The sequence below is a fragment of the Triticum aestivum genome, chromosome 6D, assembly GCF_018294505.1.
Source record: "Triticum aestivum cultivar Chinese Spring chromosome 6D, IWGSC CS RefSeq v2.1, whole genome shotgun sequence".
NCBI lineage: Eukaryota > Viridiplantae > Streptophyta > Magnoliopsida > Poales > Poaceae > Triticum > Triticum aestivum.
The window spans coordinates 491,679,529-491,686,562 of NC_057811.1; the positions used below are offsets into that span (position 1 = coordinate 491,679,529).

At 46.6% G+C, this 7,034-nt stretch overlaps 1 protein-coding gene across 1 annotated transcript in view; it reads right to left on the bottom strand.

Annotated features, from left to right (window-relative positions):
• Window positions 1–4,954, bottom strand: part of LOC123146344 (uncharacterized) — an 8,097-nt gene extending 3,143 nt beyond the window's left edge. Inside the window, exons 1-2 of the mRNA XM_044565992.1 lie at window positions 4,777–4,954; window positions 4,540–4,649 (exon numbers count right to left, since the gene is read on the bottom strand). The gene's annotated coding sequence lies outside the window, so the exon portion shown is untranslated. The remainder of the gene's footprint in view (window positions 1–4,539; window positions 4,650–4,776) is intronic.
• Window positions 4,955–7,034: the final 2,080 nt, after the last annotated feature.

Here is a 7,034-nt window from a genome sequence, read left to right on the forward strand (position 1 = left end):
ATATCGCAATACGTCCTATTGCTTTGTGCCCAATTTTGTACAAGATTGCAGCAAAGGCGATCACCAATCGCTTGAGATGTATTATGGACGAGGTTATCAGTGAAGAGCAAAGTGCTTTCGTTCCCGGCCGCCTCATTACCGACAATGTGCTAATTGTGTATGAAAGCGTACATACGATGAGGCGGAGGAAGAAGGGCAAGAATTTCTCATGCGCGGTCAAGCTTGATATGATGAAAGCATATGACCGTGTTGAGTGGCATTATCTCGAAGCTATACTAGCTCGGCTTGGCTTCTGTATGAGCTTTGTTAGATTGATAATGAAGTGCGTCTCCTCGGTTCGCTTCTCGGTGTGTGTCAACGGTGAACTTTTACCATACTTCACACCATCCAGAGGTTTCCGACAAGGTGATCCAGTTTCTCCATACCTTTTTCTGCTATGTGCGGAAGGCTTTTCCTCATTGTTAAAATATTACAATGGAGTAACCATCGACAGGGGTCTGAGGGTGAGTTATAGATCACCATGGGTCACACATTTATTATTTGCAGATGATAGCTAGATTTTCATCAATGCAAGTAATCCAAGTGCTCTCAGACTCAATGAGATTCTTAGGATTTATGGAGAGGCTTCGGGCCAAAGTGTTAATCGTGATAAAAGCTCGATATATTTCAGTACTAACACTCCTGATTCGTTGAGGCAGGTTCTGCAAGCAATATTAAATATCCATGTGCAAGCATTCAGTGAGAAATACCTGGGGCTCCCTACTACTGTGGGTCGGATTACCAGCGGCACATTTGATCATATCAGCGAAAGAGCCCGCAGGAAAATACAAGGCTGGTCGTAAAAATTATTGGCGTGTGCAGGTTGAGAGACTCTTCTCAAATCTGTCGTTCAATCTATTCCTACTTATCCAATGGGTACATTCCTACTGACCAAGAAAGTTTGTAAGAGTCTTACTTCACCGATGGCCAAATATTTTGGAGTAGCTCTCTTGACAAGAAATCATTGCATTGGGTGTCCTGGAAGGAGCTAGCTACACCCAAGTGTAAGGGCGGGATGGGGTTCAGAGACCCGCATCTTTTCAATCTTGCTATGCTGGGCAAACACGGATGGCGATTCCTCACCAACCCGAATTCCCTTTGTGCAACAGTTTTGAAGGGCCGTTACTTCCCCGACACTGACTTCAAGTCGGCGTCGGCCACTTGGAGGGCGATCATGGCGGGGAGGGAAGCCCTTCGATCCGGACTGATCTTTCAAGTGGGCGATGGTTTCTCCATATCGGTCTGGAACGATAAGTGGATCCCAGGTACAATATCTATGTCTCCTATTTTTCGGCCACAACATACAACTATTGAGCGTGTGTCCGAGCTTATTGATCCATCTAACTGGTCGTGGAGACAAGAGGTTGTTCGGTATAATTTCATTGCTCCTGATGCTGAAGCAATATTGAACATCCCTATTCGGCAAGGAGGAGGAGATGATTTTCTTGCATGGGCATTTGAAAGATCGGGGAACTACACTGTGAAGTCGGCATACGGTGCTCTCGTGACTCAGAAAGAGTGTGTTGCTCTAGAGGAAGGGACGGCTACCGGGACCTCAGAGGATGATACATAGATGTCGAAATCCCTATGGAAATTGAATGTCATTCCGAAGGTGAGAGTGTTCTGGTGGAGGGTTCTTCGTGAAATTATTCCAGATGAAGCCACTCTTAACTATCGACATATTGCAGAGATTCGTCGATGCAAAGTTTGTTTGGCTATGGATGAAAATTTGGAGCATGCACTCATACACTGTTCACATGCAAAAAGCTTCTGGGTGGAAGCGGCTGTATGGTTTGGCCTCAGATTGCCTCGTCTTCATCCAGACTCATGGGCGCGGGATATCACATGTGATCCCCGGTTTACAGATGATGACCGCGCCAAGATCACCACGATGATGTGGTCTATATGGCACTCCCGGAACCGGATCAAACATGGTGAAGAGGGAAGGAATCCTACGGCTATGATCAGGGCCACCAAGGAGGCGATCGCCCTCCTTCACCTACCACGACGAGATGCGATGATTTTGCCTGGATTCGGCTGGAGACCACCTGATGAAGGTGTCGTCAAGATCACAACGGATGGTGCCTTGAATTTTGCTGATGGCAGGGGCGGTGCGGGAGGGGTGGCTCGATCCTCTTCGGCGCTCCTGGGAGCATGGTGCAAACCATATTTGGGTATCTATGATCCCTTGATTATGGAGGGTTTATCACTGCGAGACGGAGTTCGGTTCGCTTCTCTCCGAGGATTTTCGCATGTGATAATGTAAACTGATTGCTTGGAGATGGTGACGCTCTGGACCACTCGCCACAATTCTCGTTCAATTGTGGCTCCTTTATTAGTAGAGATAGGAGAGCTATGTAATAATTTTACTTTGTTTGATATTTAGCATGTAAACAGGTCAGCTAATATCCCGGCGCATCTTTGTGCAAAGCGTGCTTGCACTCTGAATGTGACCGATAGCTGGCTTGAGGAGACTCCTAACTTCTTGGTGACCAGCCTCTTGGCTGATTGTCCTAAGAATGCCTTCATAATTTTTTTTGAGGGAACTACGGCGGGCAAGGTTTTACAGAGAGAATGTACAAAGAAGGCGTGGGGGGTGGGGGAGGGGGGGAGAGGGAGGGAAAAAACAAAAGTAACTCTATGCTACATCTAGCCGGGACAACATGATCCCCCAATCGAGCAAAGTTTGCTTTCGAGCAGCTTTAACACACCTACTGGATCAGAGAAAAATGTCTTGGGCAGCACGTCTCAGGACAAAACCTGCGGACTCATCTTCGTTTCTGAAGACTTTAGCGTTTCGTCTTTTCCAAAGGCTCCAGAGGAGAGCCATAATAACTGTGTTGCGAACCTTGCAGCCAGGTTGAGGCCCCGGTAAATCTTCTATGGAGGCGCACACGGCCAGGTTGATGTTAAGAGAGTCGACCATCGACCAGACATCGGCGGCAACAGAATAGTGGAGAAGCATGTGGGCCGTCGATTCTGTGGTAGGGCAGAAAGGGCATAGGTCGGAATCTGTCAAGTTCCGTCGGAATCGACGCTCATTGGTGAACAATCCCCCACAGTGCGCAAGCCAGATAAACAACCTGCAACAGTTAGTCGCATAGTTCTTTTCCCAGATAAAATCTGCGAACAGATCCTCCGGTCTAGAAGAGAAAGCAGATTCATACACTAGTAGAAAAGGGGGCTTTTGTCCCGGTTGGTAAGGGCCTTTAGTCCCGGTTTTTGAACCGGGACTAAAGAGTCGTTACTAATGCCTCCCCGCTTTAGTCCCGGTTCTTACACGAACCGGGACTAAAGGCCGTCCACGTGGACGCAGCCTGGAGCTCCACCTTAGTCCCGGTTGGTGTTACCACAGTTTGACCATTGTTTGACCACAGTTTGACCACAATTTGAAATTTTTTAAATTTTTTTGCCTCTCCAGATCTTAAAAGCCCCGTAACTTTTTTTCTGTTAGGTTCTTGAGGATGTAACTTTTCGAGTAGATGATTTTTCATATAAAAAACTTTTTCATCCGAGTTCGTATGCAAAAGTTATGCCCATTTTAAGAAATTCCAGAGAGATACTAATGCCTCAAAGCCCATTAGTACCGGTTGGTGGCACCAACCGGTACCTAAAGGTTAGACCTTTAGTCCCGGTTGGTGCCACCAACCGGTACTAATGGGCATCGCACCCTTTAGTCCCGGTTCGTGGCACCAACCGGGACTAAAGGGCCCAGGTGAACCGGGACTAATGTCTTAGCCACACGAACCGGGACCAATGCTCACATTAGTCCCGGTTCGTGACTGAACCGGGACTAATGTGAAAATTGCCCTGTGACGAAAGCCCTGTTTTGTACTAGTGATAAGCATAAGCAACGGACAGGGGCTTGTCATTGATCCTACATATACTCTTTCATCAGGTGTGTGCGGCATTAGGATAACCGGGGCTAGCAGGTCATGCATGGATTGAAGTTCGGAAGAAGCAGCGTTGGACAAGCGCGGCTGAAGCGAGAGACGTAGGTCCGCAGCAAAGAGCACGAACGCGACAGAGACATTAGGATTGGTGGTGCGAGAGAAGAGGCACGGAAAGCGAACATCGAGGGTGACCGGGCCAATCCAAAGGTCAAGCCAGAAAGCGGTAGAGATGCCGTTACCAAGTCTGACGTGGGCGATCGACCGAAAGAAAGAGAGGCCGAAAGTTAGGTCTTTCCAGACGTTGGTGTGCATTCTAGAGCAGTCCCCAATATAGTGGCCGCCCTCCCAACCGTAGGAGTTGGCAAGCCAGGATTCCCGAGAGCCATTGCCCGGGGGAGTGAATTTTGTTAAGGGATTTGAGGAGAAGGCAAATGTCGTGAGTACGTAGGCAGCGGAAGCCTAGTCCTCCCTTGGCCAGAGGAGCGCAGACATCAGACCAAGCTACCTTGCATTGCCCTCCATTGACCTTCATATGAATAAAAGCTCTCTGATTTCCCCGCAAAAAGCTAGCTGCAAATCGCTCCCGTGCAACCCTCTGAACTCGTACCTGAATATGTGGTGCAACTCAGAGGCAGCTCGCTTGGTACACAGTGTCGGCCTGACGCACTGACGATGAACAGTGGATTATTTCCTCTTCTCCGCGTCGTCGATCTGGACCTGAAAGAGGAGAATGGATTCACGGAGGTGAGCCTGACCATTGCTGCACCAAGCAAGCTACAGAGCGAGAGCGTCCGCAGTGGCGCAGGAGGAGATCGAAGCAGGGAACGAGGGGACTAGGCCGTACCTCGCGGGATGGATCCGGCCGCCGAGTAAACTGGGATGTGGCCGTCGCCAAGTAACCCCGGCGCCTCGCCAGGTGAGCAGAAGGGAGAGGGCGCGAGACGAGGGCGAGGCAGCACTGCAGCAGTGGAATGAGGAGAGAAGGGAGGTGGCAGCAGTGGGTCGTCGCCAAGTCGTCGTCGTGGTCTGGCCAAAAAAGCAGGGTGTGTCGGCCGTCTCATGCGCAAAAAGAAAACAGGGTGTGTCGGCCCTCTCCTATCTTGACAAGATGCTTCAAGATAAGATCGAGGTTGAATATATAATTTCAGTATTTAAATTTTTCATGCTTTGAACACATGCATGAAACATCGAAGAAACTTTGTGAAAGTTTCATGTGCCCGGGGGCGGAGCCAGGATTTAACCACAGGGGAGGAAGACAATGAACAATTACCATTTTTGGGTAATGATCATACAAAGAGGAAGACAAGATAATATGTATTTAGGTGTGTCTAGGGCACATCTAGATGTGCTCTAGTTATTGCACATCTAAATGAGTGAATCAAGCATAAAGAGGAAGAGAAAAAAGAAAAAGAAAATATCCACATGAATCTCAACATAAGATCAATGACATAGGACTTAGATGTGCAATACTTATGGCACATCTAGATGTGCTTTAGCAAAACTGTATGTATTTTGCAATTAAATTTTTTTGGATTTTCCATTAGTTTGAATGTGGCTCTTACACCTAAAACACATAGAACAAAGTCGACTATCTTATATGGCGCACTTTTGATTATAGCTTGTTGTGTAAATTAATTTTACTTGTGCTAGAATTTTTGATCGGTAGTTTGTACACCAACTAATTTGAGATTTAAGCTATCATTTCGTTTTTTGTATTGAACTAATTTGGCTCATTTTATATACCGATTTGGCTCATTTTTGTATCATGACAGTAAACTATGTTTGTACCCCTAGATATATTTACTCTCATCGAATCAATCATGTCTGCCCTAAAAAAAACCAAGTTCGTGGACACTGGAGATGCCTTGTTATCAAACGATGAGTTTGAATGCCTACTGAAAAATGATATGTTCTTGCATAATCGTATAAGACCAATCGCATAACCTTTGTACTTAATAAATGCAAGTGAGTGGGCTTCAATTATTGTTCGATTGTGCCCGTGTTATATTATCTTTACATGTAAAATTTATCATGCATTATCTTTGTATAACTCTAGCAAAATATTTTAAAAGCCAGTGGCAAGGCACGCGGATTCTACTAATTGTGCTTAACTACTAAGGGCTTAATGTTAGTTTTTCTATTTTGGGAGTGATGGTGTGATCTTGTATAATCTGCATTTGTCAAGTGTAACCATCACGCATGCACGCGCTTAACGAACCCTGGGAAACACACCTGGTACATCTTTGTGAAGGCGAGTACTAGGGCGCGGCACCGGGTTGCCGAAGAAAGTGTTCGAGAGCTCTGCAGCCGCAAACGAAGGTGGGGCGCTGCTGCTGCAAGGAAGCTAGGGGGTGTTTGGTTCAGAAGTCCTAGGACTTTTTCTAATCTCAGAGACTAATCAAAAAAGACTCTTCAGTAGAGTCTTTTTCTAGTCCCTGTAGAAAAAGTCCCTCCCATTTGATTCCTAGGGACTTTTTCTAGTCTTTGGGACTAAAAAGTCCCTAAACCAAACACCCCCTTAGTGTTTCGCAAGATGGCTCGGTGAATAATTTGAGGTCCAAGTTATTTTCTTAGGAGTTGAGGCGCAAATAGTTGAAGATGTAGGAAATGTGTCATTCCGGAGAAATTAAGATGATTTGAGAACATCCTTGCAGAATTGGAAACCGTTCTCTACAGGTTTTCCTTTTCACCGGTGTTTGGCCAACAAGTGGATAGCCGGATTGCAGCTACCAACCACCGTTTCTCTGCTGTTTGCACCGATAGCTAGAAAGGTGCAAAACCGATGAAAAGGAAAACCTGTAGAGATAGCTAGAAAGGTGCAACACCGATTCACAGCAGGCCGCGGAATAGGCTGGTCTATTTTTTTTTTATCAAAAGGGGTTTCCCCCCGCCCCATTTTATTGAAACGGGGCACACAGCCCACGCCGACAGTTTATAGTTCTCAGATCTAGCCTAGAGTAGCAGAATTAGAATCGTTTAAAAGGTTTACATCTCGACGTAGCGAGCAAAGGCTCAAAACAGGCCAACAGGGAACCAAAGACACAAAAACTATTGATAACTCAATCAGCCAGTGTGCGCCTTCACCATGAAGCCTCCCAGCCT